This window comes from Triticum aestivum, chromosome 3D (assembly GCF_018294505.1).
Source record: "Triticum aestivum cultivar Chinese Spring chromosome 3D, IWGSC CS RefSeq v2.1, whole genome shotgun sequence".
NCBI classification, from domain to species: Eukaryota; Viridiplantae; Streptophyta; class Magnoliopsida; order Poales; family Poaceae; genus Triticum; species Triticum aestivum.
In genome coordinates this window covers 485,715,075-485,726,954 of record NC_057802.1, presented here as the reverse complement: position 1 = coordinate 485,726,954, position 11,880 = coordinate 485,715,075, and positions in this window count along the sequence as shown.

The window sequence follows — 11,880 nt, the reverse complement described above, 5'->3', positions numbered from 1 at the left end:
CCGGGTCACAGTGGCCGTACTGACAATAGAAGAAGTCACAGCTCCATCATGGGCCCAGCCCATCCTCAACTTCCTAGTCAACAGAGAGCTGCCGACTGATGAGATCTCGGCAAGACTAGTGCAACGCCGAGCCGGAGCATACGCAATAATAAACAGAGAACTTGTCAAGCGTAGCGTCACTGGAGTCTTCCAGCGCTGCGTCGAGCCAGAGAAGGGCATAGCAATCCTCAAGGATATCCACCAAGGCGAATGCGGCCACCACGCAGCCTCAAGATCACTTGTCGCCAAAGCTTTCCGCCATGGTTTCTTCTGGCCGACTGCTTTGGAAGATGCCAAGGAATTAGTCAAATGCTGCAAAGGATGCCAAGTCTTCAGTTCCAAGCAACACCTGCCGGCTTCTGCACTCAAGACCATCCCCCTCACCTGGCCCTTTGCCGTTTGGGGGCTGGACATGGTGGGCCCATTCAAGACAGCCCGCGGCGGCATGACACATCTGCTTGTCGCCGTGGACAAATTTACCAAGTGGATTGAAGCGAAGCCGATCAAGAAGCTGAACGGGCCGACTGCCGTGACATTCATCGCAGACATCACTACTCGGTATGGTGTACCACACAGCATCATCACCGACAACGGCACGAATTTTGCCAAGGGAGCACTGGCACGTTTCTGCGCGACACAGGGCATCCGACTGGACTTAGCGTCCGTTGCCCACCCGCAGTCAAACGGCCAGGTCGAGCGAGCAAACGGCCTCATCCTCTCCGGCATCAAGCCCCGACTGGTCGTACCACTGGAGCGTTCGGCCGGCTGCTGGCTCGATGAGCTGCCGGCTGTCCTCTGGAGTCTGCGTACTACCCCAAACAAGTCAACCGGCTTCACTCCGTTCTTCCTTGTATATGGTGCCGAGGCTGTCATCCCAACTGACATCGAGTTCGACTCGCCTCGGGTCACCATGTACACGGAGGCGGAGGCCAAGGAAGCGCGAGAAGACGGCGTCGACCTGCTGGAAGAAGGCCGGCTGTTAGCACTCAGCCGGTCCGCCATCTACCAGCAGGGTTTGCGCCGTTACCACAACCGGAAGGTCAAGCCAAGATCCTTCCAAGAGGGCGATCTTGTGCTCCGGCTGATCCAGCGAACAGCCGGCCAGCACAAGCTCTCGGCCCCTTGGGAAGGCCCTTTCGTCGTCAGCAAGGCCCTAGGCAACGACTCCTACTACCTGATCGACGCACAGAAGCCAAGAGCACGCAAGAGGGATGATTCCGGCAAGGAGTCGGAACGACCATGGAACGCCAACCTCCTGAGAAGATTTTACAGTTAAAAGCAGTATGTATCATGCTACCTTTTTGTATTAAGTACGAAGACAACGGGCCCCCCGAGGCGCACTCGGGGACTGCCCTCCTTTATCTATGAATGACGAGTGTCATACCCATGAATGTACTATTACATTTGATTTTCTATCTGGCACCGGGTTCGACTAGTCGGCCCGGGGACTGGCCGCCTTAAGTTATATTAAAAGTTCTACCTGAAGTCAGACAAGTAGTGTGCCAGCACCCGAGCCCTCTCTTGTTGTAAGTCGCAGCTCGAAGAACCGACTGTCCGACTGGCAAGAGCCAAAGGCAGAAAGGATGCCCACACGAAAAACGGCTAAGGACTAACGAACTTATATAACACAAGCCGGCCTCCAACCACGCCTACCGGCTGTCAAAACAGCCGGCTGGCCGGCTTCCCAGTCACTTCGCTACAATCCAACAAAGCTAGAGTACTTGCCCTCCCAACCGGCCAAGCACTTCTCCAGCCACAGACTGCAGAGCAGCTGTCCGGCTGGGAAGGCGGCAACCAAGGGAGGGCGGCAAAGGAAACAGCCGAAGGATGAAAAGAAAAGAACAAGGGAAAGCCAAACACATGCATGATTATATTTACACATAAAGCGTTCAACAGGCCGACAGTCAATATAGTTACACCCCTAGTGGGTGGAACTGTGCAAACTTAACAAAATACTGTTCCAAAAGTAATAAAACAGGAAAGTAGAGGCAGCAGATTAGACTAAGGGCATAGCAGGGGAGCCGGGCTGGTCGGTGGAGACGGCAGCGCCGGCTGGAGGAGTGGCCGGCTGGTGAGTCTCGGCTTGATCATCGCTGGCTGCAGGCGGTGCGCTCGCACGCGCCTTGTTGCTGGAGGCACGGTCAAGCTGAGGCTGATCGGCTGCTCCACCATCTGGCGCGGCGTCTTCACCCTCCTCCTCCTCCTCGCCCTCGTCGCTGGAGTCGATCTCCTTCGCCGAGTGCTCACCATCTGGCGGGTTCAGCCCGAACCACTCCTCCGGCTGGGCAACACCGTTGTCGTCCACCTCAGGAGTGAAGGCACTGGTGTCGATGTAGTCAGCGATCGCCGAGGCTCGCTGGATGATAGCCGGCCGCACCGGCTCCAGCTCCGTGTCGGCCTCCTGCCGCCAGGTCGCCAGCTGGCCCAAACTCAACTCAGGATACCAGGCCTTGACGAACTCCAGCGCCCGCCTGGCGCATGACCGAGCCGCACAAGCCTTCCAGGCCTCGAAGCGGCCGGCCGCCACCTCCAGCTAGTCGGCAGTCCGACTGGGAGTGCGGGGAATCACCTTGCCGGGCCAGAGAGCGGCCAGCACCTGCGCCCCAACACGCTGAAGCCGGTGGAGCATGCGGTGAGCCGGCTGGAGGCGGGCTTGAATCGCCAGGAGCTGTTCCTGAAGCGACCGGCGAGCGTTCGACGCAATCTTGGCGCCAGCCTGCCTTTGCGCCTTGCAGTGGGCCTCGACGACCTGGTTGGCGGCAGTAGAGTAGCCAGGGAAGTACTCTGCACCAGAAAGAAAGAGAAACAAGAGAAAAATACCAAGTCAGAAAGTGAACCAAACGGCAAGCGGCAAGCAAGGGACGAAGAAGAGGGCGGCCTACCGTCAACCAAGTCTTCGATCTGGTTGTTGCCGTTGATCAACGACTGCCTCACCTCGGCCCAGCTCGCCGCCTCCGTCTCATATTCGGCTTGGAGGGCGGCCTCGCTATCCTGCACCGCCTTCAGGGCCGCCTTGTGGCTCTCCTCCTGGTCGGCTAGCTTCTTGACCAAGCGGTCGCGCTCCTGGGCCAAGGCGTCAAACTCGGCTTCCTTAGCACGAAGGGCAGCCTGAGTCCCACCCAGCTGCTCCCTCAGTTTGGCGTTGGCCGCTGCCGACCTGGCAGAGAAGAAAAAGCAATAAGAAAGAAGTCGTCAAGAAAGATCCGACCCGACTGCTCAGCAGTCGGCCCGAATCTCGGGGACTACACCCAGTGGGTGCGCTGACGCGCCCCCACATGAGATAAAAGATGAAGTACTTACCCCGGCTCTCAGATAGATCAGCATTCTTCTGGGTCAGCTCCCGAGCCTGGGAGTTGAAGGCAGCCGCACGGAGGTTGTGGTAGTCCTGCAAGTCAGGCAGAGAAGCGAATGAGAACAAGATAGCAAACAAAGCCCGCTAAGAAGTTCCAAGCCGCCTGCTCAGCAGCCGACTCGGAACTCGGGGACTACACCCAGTGGGTGCGCTGACGCGCCCCCACGGAAGAAACCAAGATCAAAAAGCAAAAACGGGAAGACTTACCCGAATGGCCGCCCGCGTCGCGAGGAACTCGTCATTGTATTGCCTCAGCACTGCGGCCTGGGACTGAAGCCGGTTCCGGACTTCTTGCGCCGCCACATTCACCACGGCCGTCCCTCCACCCGGCGTCCACCCCGAGCTGGCGCTGGCCGCCTTCACATCCTGGGCCGACGAGCTGGACCCCGCGGCCTTCTGCGGGTCCGGAGACGAAGTGGCCTTCCCCGTGCGCTGGCGCGATGGCGACTGGACCACCAGGTCCATCCTTGCAGCCGGCTCGCCCCCAGCCGATGGCGCAGGCGGCACGTTAGGCCGGCTGCCTTGGGCCGCCCCAGTCGGCGAGGACAGTGCCGCCTCTCTCTCCTGGACGACGACGTCGTCCTCCCTCTCCAACCCCGGTAGGTCGCCGCCGGCTTCCTCCGGCGGGGGCTTCGGGTCCTCGGGCGCCGCGACACGCAGAGGGGTGACAAGCAAGGCCCCCTCCGCTGTTGCCGCGGCTGCAGCCTCCGCCTGGGCCTTGGCCGCCGCGTCGGCACGCACCTTCGCCGACTCCTCCTCCTCCTGTGCCCCCTTGGCAGCAGCCGCCCTCAGCTCCTCCTCCTCCCGCTCCTCCCGCGCCTCCCGCGCATTTCGCTCCATCGCCGCTTGAAGCTCGGCGCGGGGGTCCACACGGCGGGTGCTCCGGATCTTCCCGGCGATCCAACCACAGAGGCGGTAGCAACCCGCTCAAGAGAAAGCGGAGCCCTGATTTTTGAGACAAGACAAAGATTCAGAAATCGACAAGAAAAGAAGAAAGAGTATGCAAAAGAATATACACTTACGCTGACACCGTCTGCGGCTGCTTCACCACCTTGCGGAAGCGGGCCGCCTTCGCGGCCGCCTCATCCCGCCTGGTCGCCGCCGCCCCGCCCTTGGGCTTCTTCGGCCGACTGCCGAACAAGCCCGACGCGGCCCGGCGCTTCTGCCCGCCGCCCCGAGCAGGCGGCGCGGCGGAGGAACCCGCGCCATGGCCGGACGCCGGCTGGCGGCGTGGGACGATTTCCGCCTCGTCGTCATCCGGCCAGTCGTCGAAGCTGGCTCCAAGCCCGGAGCCGCCTGCTTCGCCGCCGCTCGCCGCCTCCCGCCTCGGTGTTGTCATCCATGGCGGCCGCCCCCAAGTCGTGGTCCTCCAAGTCATGCTCCGCCCGGTCGGGGAGAAATCGGCGATCCGCCCCCGACCCGGCCGCAGGTCGAAGGAGAGGGCTCTGCCAAGACGTGCCGACTGGTCAGAGTCGGCCAAGAAAAACTCGGCGACAAAACTAAGAGAAGAAAGGATAAAGAGAGCATACCGTAGGCGGGGGATGAGCACGGGAGTACGGCTCCTTGCCAAACCGCCACTCTGCGGAGAGCTTGCAGTTCGCAAGATAATTCACCATATGAGCCACCTCGTCGTGAGGCATATCCTTGGTGCACATCCGACTCGGATCGAGTTGGCCGCTCATCTGACAGATCAGATGAGGGCGGCTTTGAAGCGGAAGCACCCGGCGCGCGACGAAGGCGGCCAGCAAGTCGGACCCAGTCAGGCCCTCCGACTGGATCATCACCCGGAGTCGGGCGACGGCCGCAGCTCTAGCCGGCGACACCGTCACGGCCCGATAGGACCACTGGGCCGCCTCCCAGCCGGTGGGCCGGCTACGTAAGCCGGCAGGTTGACGTAGTCGCCTTGCGGGGCGACGTTCCTCACGTAGAAGTACGACTTCTGCCAGCGCTTCACCGACTGGATCAACATGATGACGGGGAAGGGGTTGTCGGCTGCCGGCCTCTGCATCACGATGAAGGCGCCGCTCTGAGCCGGCACGCCCTGCATGCGGGTGCCGAGCTTGGTCTGGAAGTATTCCCCCCAGAGCTCGAGGGTGGGGAGAACGCCAAGAAAGCCTTCGCACAGAGTGACGAAGGCGGACAACAGCACCACCGTGTTCGGAGTGAGGTGGTGCGGCTGGATTTGATAGAACTCGAGGAATGAGCGGAAGAAGGCGCTCGCCGGTAGGTCGAGGCCGCGCAGGAAGTGTGAGCGAAAGATTACCCGCTCGCCTTCCTCCGGCGCCGGCGTGATCTCCTTCTCCGGCGCCAGACGAACCCGCACCTGGTCTTTGCTGGGCAACCGCCGCGTCTTGCAGAGGAAGTCGATGTGGTCCATATGAACATTGGAGCCGTCCCAGTCCCCGCCGTACTGCATGATGGCGAGGAAGGGTGCGGCGGCGGAGTAAAGCACGGCCTGCGGCGGCAAAGCTGCGGGGTGGAGTGAAGATCGGTGGGACGGCGCGGCGGCGAGACGCTGCTACGATGGAAAGGAGGAGGAATAAGGTGGCGCACAGAGGAGGAGCGTGCGAGCGTCTGCCGCTTCCCCTCCTCCCCTACTTATAGCCTCGTGCGATGAAGCCGAGGAGGCGAGGCATGGGGGTGAATGTGGGATTAACTGCGCCCACTCCCCTCACGTCCCGCGATTATTGCGCCCTAACGGCGTGCAGAAACTGCCGTCGGAAGGCGTGCGGACAGCTTTGGGCCACAGAGAATCCGCGCCTGGGCCTAGGCGTAGGAGTGGTGGGCCCCGGCCTGCGGCAACGTCCTGTCACGCGCGTGGGTTGGCAGGCTTTTTTCAGCCGGAGGATGCCACGTGGTTCGCGGGCGGGGAGCGGCCGGCCCGCAGCCCGGCGCGCGTGCCAACTGACTCCCGCCTTCCGACTTTAGAAATTTCGCCAAGAGGCGCGCCCAACCGAAGCCAGCTCCCAGCTGCTGCCTCGTTGAGATAAGAAGCTGACCGAGCTTCTCGACCTCCTCTCAGCCTCGAAGCCCAACCAGCTTCGGGGACTACTGTCGGAGTAAATGGCCATGGGTAACCTAACCGACTCCCCCTGGCTCTTCGAAAAATTATCAGGCCATTCGAGCCTTCAAGCATCCAGAGCATGGGGCCGCCTTCCTCCGGCCGGCTATCCCCAGGGCCGACTACCAGAAGGTGACCTGGCCTCAAAAACCTTCCCAAAGAAAGCTACGAGATGGCCGACTCCAGGAAGCCGGCCCCAAGAGGACTGACTCCCAGAAGCCGGCCATGAAGAGAGCCGACTCCCAGAAGCCGGCCAAGACTGCATCCACATAACGGTGATAAGACGGGGCGTGGCCGAAGTACAGCCCACAACCCCCGAATCCCAGAACAGGCATGGCCACAGGGCGCCGTACGGGTCAGCCATCTCCCGTCCGGCGCGGCACTGTAGCCATGTTGACCTCGATGTCACCCACGACAGGCGCCAGTACGGCCCGCGGGCGGCGGGCCCCTTTAGCCAGAGAGACGCTCGAAGGTGGCCCAGCCTCCCCTAGTCGGCCAGGGGCGTAGCCGGCTCCCAATAGCCGGCTACCTCCCTCCCTCGAAACATGTGCATCATTACGGAGACAAGACGAGGTGAGGCTACAGTGAGAGCCCACAAGGCGGCGGCACTGTAGCCACGCTACCTCGACAAAGCCCTCGTCATCAGAGGCGAGGCAACAGTAACCAACCGCCGACAAGGCCCCAAGCGGTGGGGCCGGCCTGTCGGCCAAGAGGCCGGCAGCCGGCGGGACCCACCAGTCGGCGAGCCCCAATGGCCGGCGGAGAAGCCGGCGAGCACAGACACTGACGGCTGGGACCCGCGCCCAGCCGGATTACCATTGTACCCCTCGGGGGTAGGCCTATATAAACCCCCCGGGACACCCATGCAAAGGGTTGATCTCACATAGTTTCACACACCACATAGAGAGAAAAGGAGAGCTAGCCTTGCCCTTCTTCTTCCCCTAGCCAAACAGCTCAAGGAGCACTTGTAGCTACTTGTATTGATCTAGTGATCATGCGGAGACCCCGCAGAGCAGGACTAGGGGTGTTATGTCCACGGAGAGCCCCGAACCTGGGTAAGATCCGCCGGCGTGCATGTCTTCGCCTTATCCCGTTTCCAGGCACCGGCGATGTCTTACTGGCTCCCACAATGATAAGCCACCCGTTGGGATATGTCACACCTACCACCCGACAAGTACAGCAGGCACTGCTGACATATTGGCCAACTCAGGTATAGCGTAACAAGTAACAAACAAGCATTCGAATCAAGCAATATAGCAAAGTAGACAACTGAACTATTTATTATTCTGTAGGATTACAGGTTGAGGGCACAAGCCAAGAAAGCAGCCCACACGCATTACATTTCATAGGTACTAAAACACACTGGCTTACCATATGTTGCTGTGAAGCCTCGCTACTATTGCAATGTTCTTTGAAGATATCGTCAGCATCCCGTGGTTGCAAATCTACTTGTTGTAGTTTATTCTGCACCCTCTATTTAGGTAAAATTAATTTTAATCGCATGCACTGGTTCGAATTGATCATCAATGGTTCATCTAAACTAATGAAATAAGGGTGTGTGCATACACGACAATATATCTGCTTCCCTCTATTTTTATGCTTGTTCGAGGTGCCAGCCCCAAAAGAACAAATATTTTGCTTGATGGGGTTGGCAGCTCCATAATTAATAGAAGCATCAAATTAGTCATGCAACTTGGGAAGATCAAGAACACACAAAAAAGAAATGAACAGAGGCTCGGAGCAGTGATGAAATAGCTAGCATCAGAAAATGTACGGTAAAACAAACAAAAACCAGCGGAACCACATGCTAGTTTGCTGATGTGTAATTAAGCATAGAGAACATGAAGCAGTCTGATGGAACCAACAGGTGGCATCAGAACAACACCATTATCATAAATATAGCATGAAAGAATTAAAATACTAGGCAGTGATATCTAGGAAGTACAGTAATACTTAAACAAAACTAAAACATATTAACTATATGTGCACTGGTATGTAATTTAGCACATGTAACATGTTCACTGCCAAAAGTATGGCCCTATAGGTGCAAGCAGAATAACGCGTCTCATGAAAAACTGAATGATGCCCTGAAGAAATTCAAAGGTGCAGTGCTTATGCTAAGAAAGTGAACGTAGGCGCCGGCCGTTGGATAATAGTACCTGATTCTCGGCGGCGTATGGGTATCGTTGGCATACTTGATAGCTAAGGATCGTCGATGGTGCTCGTGTTGCGGTTGAGTTTGGGACGGCTGTCGCCATCGCTGAAGCGGCTCCGGTGCTACGGTTGCGGCGCCTGTCGACATACAAGAAAGCTCATCTGTGGTAAGTGAACAGTTGCACGATAAAGAGAAAAACCGAAGGAGTACAAATCGAAATAACCTGATGAGGCTGCGGCGTCGGTAAAGCAAGGCCGGTGGAGTTGAATATGGCATCCATGGAGCGGGTCTGGTGCAGTGGACGAAGGTTTCGGCGGGCATGTTGTACAGTGCTTTCGGTGAGGCAGATCTGTTGCGGCGGACGAGGGCTTGTATGAAGGGCCAGCGAAGGGACGGACGAGGGAGTCAGTGAAGGGCCTACACTGTGGTGGACGAGGGCGCCGGTTAAGCAGATCCGGTGCGGTGGACCATGATGGCGGTCAAGGAGATCTGGAGCGGTGGACAAGCCAGTCGCTGAAGCGGCTCCGGTGAAGTGGTGAGTTAGCAGTTGGGGGTTCCAAGGTGCGGAAGGTAGATCCGTCGGGGTGTGACGTCCACTGCACCGGCGGAGGACTATATTCGGCGGCTTGCCGTGGTTGGGGGGTGGGGGGTCGGGGAGGGGAAGGGGAGGGGCTCTGGGGAAGAATGTTGGGGGCAAAGAGGGGAAAACAATGGAGTTACCAAAGCAGCCCTTTTCCGTTCATGTGGCAGGGGTAAAACAGGAATATAGCAGGGCTAAACTTTCGGGCGCGAGATATTTCGATGTGAGCGGGAAGTTTGAAAGCTTTTGGCGCCTCAAATTATATTCTGCTCTTGTACGGCCGACTATGATATCATGGCCGAGAATTTGTTTGTTTTGCATGCAAAAAGTGCAAGTTTTGAAAATCAATGTCTCCAACTCGAAACTTAGATTGTCCATTCAATTCAAATATGGATCATTGAGCTACTACAAGCAAATACCATCATACGGTCCAATTCAAATGAAATTCCAAATGTGTTTATCCTAAATATGATGACAAAAGCAAAAATGTGTATGTGTATGAATAAAGTGGATGATTATAAAGTTTGAACATGCCCGTATGTGTATATCTGTAGGTTTGATATATGAATTTGAAATCACGAAATCCCGGCTTAAAAAATGTACCTCCGTTTAAATGAATTACAAAAGCTAATGATGGAGTCGAATTCCAAAATTCCAATCTTAGGTTTGTAATTCTGGTACATCAAGGTATATCACGCATGTTCAAAAGTATCGTTATCTCATAGTCCAAACTGTGAAACAAATTGCTCAACCATGAGTGCACACACTGTTGACCATGTATATCTCTATTATGCTAAAGTCCCTCAAATATAGACACCTCACTCTTTATCTGAAGCCACCCCCCCTCGTCGCCCCCCACACACATAGAGAAGTCATTCTCTCCCCCAAACACCAACACACGAGCACATTCACATCCCTCTCTCTTCTAAAGTTCGGACCCCAATATAGGTCTCTATCACTTTGTCTCTTGGGCATGCACACATCTCTTCCCCCACTCTCTAGCTAGGTCTCCCGACATCTCTCTTTCCCAAGCACATGCACTATGTAGAGTGTATCTTTCCCATACACACAAAACTTCGGCCCTGAACGTCTATCTCCCTAGTTATGTGGTTCTCGCACACTCACCTCACACACCACCCCCACTGCAAACAAGCACACTTTGTCTCCTTGTGCATCACTCTCCTCTTTCCTCGGCTGCCAGGACTTCGGTCCATCTATCCGCTAGTAGATCTTGATCAGCTCGAAGCTGTTGTTGCTTTTTCTTCAGGCTGTTTGCTGTGGCTATAGCCGGTGCTTGAAGCGCTCCTGCTCGACGGGATCCTCAGGCACGACAAATTCTTCATCGTCGAGGCTCACTTCGTCTTCGGAGAGAGGCAAGTAATTGTCATCCTCTGATTCTTTGTTTGCCACCTGTTCTGGAGGGCTAGCTTGTTCATCCTCCCGCTCGAGGTCCGGCTGGAGGGGATTATCGACGTCTTCGGCACTATCAGGAGCGTTATTGTCTCTTGTGCCGGTATCGCTGCTTTTGCTATGGTGAGACTTAGAGCGGCGCCGCTGACGTTGGTGCTTGGGTTGCTTCTTGGAGGGATTATCCTCCGTTGAACATCGAAGAAGGCGATAAAGGGGTGGTGCCTTTTCTCCTAATCGGGAGATAATGCGGCTTAAGGCCGCCACGCATCCAGTTAGTTTCTGAATTTGCTTGAGGTCTATTGGGATAGCCAACTGTGACAGAGCTCGGATTTTAGCCGGATTTGCTTCGATTCCTCTACTGGAGACGTATCAACGCATGATTCAGACATGCTTGGCGGCCTCTACCGGAAAAATGCGTTTTCCCAAGCATGTCTGAATCATGCGTTGATACGTTGCACCGGCGTTCTTAAGCCCGAAAGGCATGGTGTTAAAACAGAAGGGGCCGTATGGGGTGATAAATGCCGTTGCGGCTTGGTCGGACTCCGCCATCTTGATTTGATGGTATCCGGAGTATGCGTCGAGGAAACACAATGAGTCGTGTCCTGCAGTAGCGTCGATAATTTGATCGATGCGGGGGAGGGGGAAGGGATCCTTGGGGCAAGCCTTGTTAAGGTCCTTGAAATCGACACATTGGCGCCAGGATTTATCCTTCTTTGGTACCATCACCAGGTTTGCTAGCCAGTCCGGATGTTTTATTTCTCTAACGAATCTGGCCTCTAGTAACTTGGCTAGCTCCTCTCCCATGGCTTGTCGCTTAGGTTCAGAGAAACACCGAAGAGTATGCTTGACCGGCTTGAATCCCTTTAGAATGTTAAGGCTATGCTCGGCCAGCCTGCGTGGGATTCCTGGCATGTCTGAAGGATGCCAGGCGAATATGTCCCAATTCTCGCGCAGGAACTCCGTAGTGCGGCGTCTACATCGGGGTTTAATTGTGCCCCGATGGATGCTGTTTTTGTAGGGTCCGTTGGGTGGACTTGGAATTTGACTATTTCATCCGCTGGTTTAAAAGAGGTGGACTTGGATCTTTTGTCGAGTATCATGTCGTCCCTGTCCACTGTGGAGCGCAGCGCAGTTAATTCCTCGGCCACGAGGGCTTCGGATAATGCCTCGAGGGCCAGTGCGGCTGTTTGTTTTCGGCGCGGAGTGCTATGTCCGGATCACTAGCTAGAGTGATGATTCCATTGGGCCCGGGCATTTTGAGCTTCATGTACCCGTAATGGGGT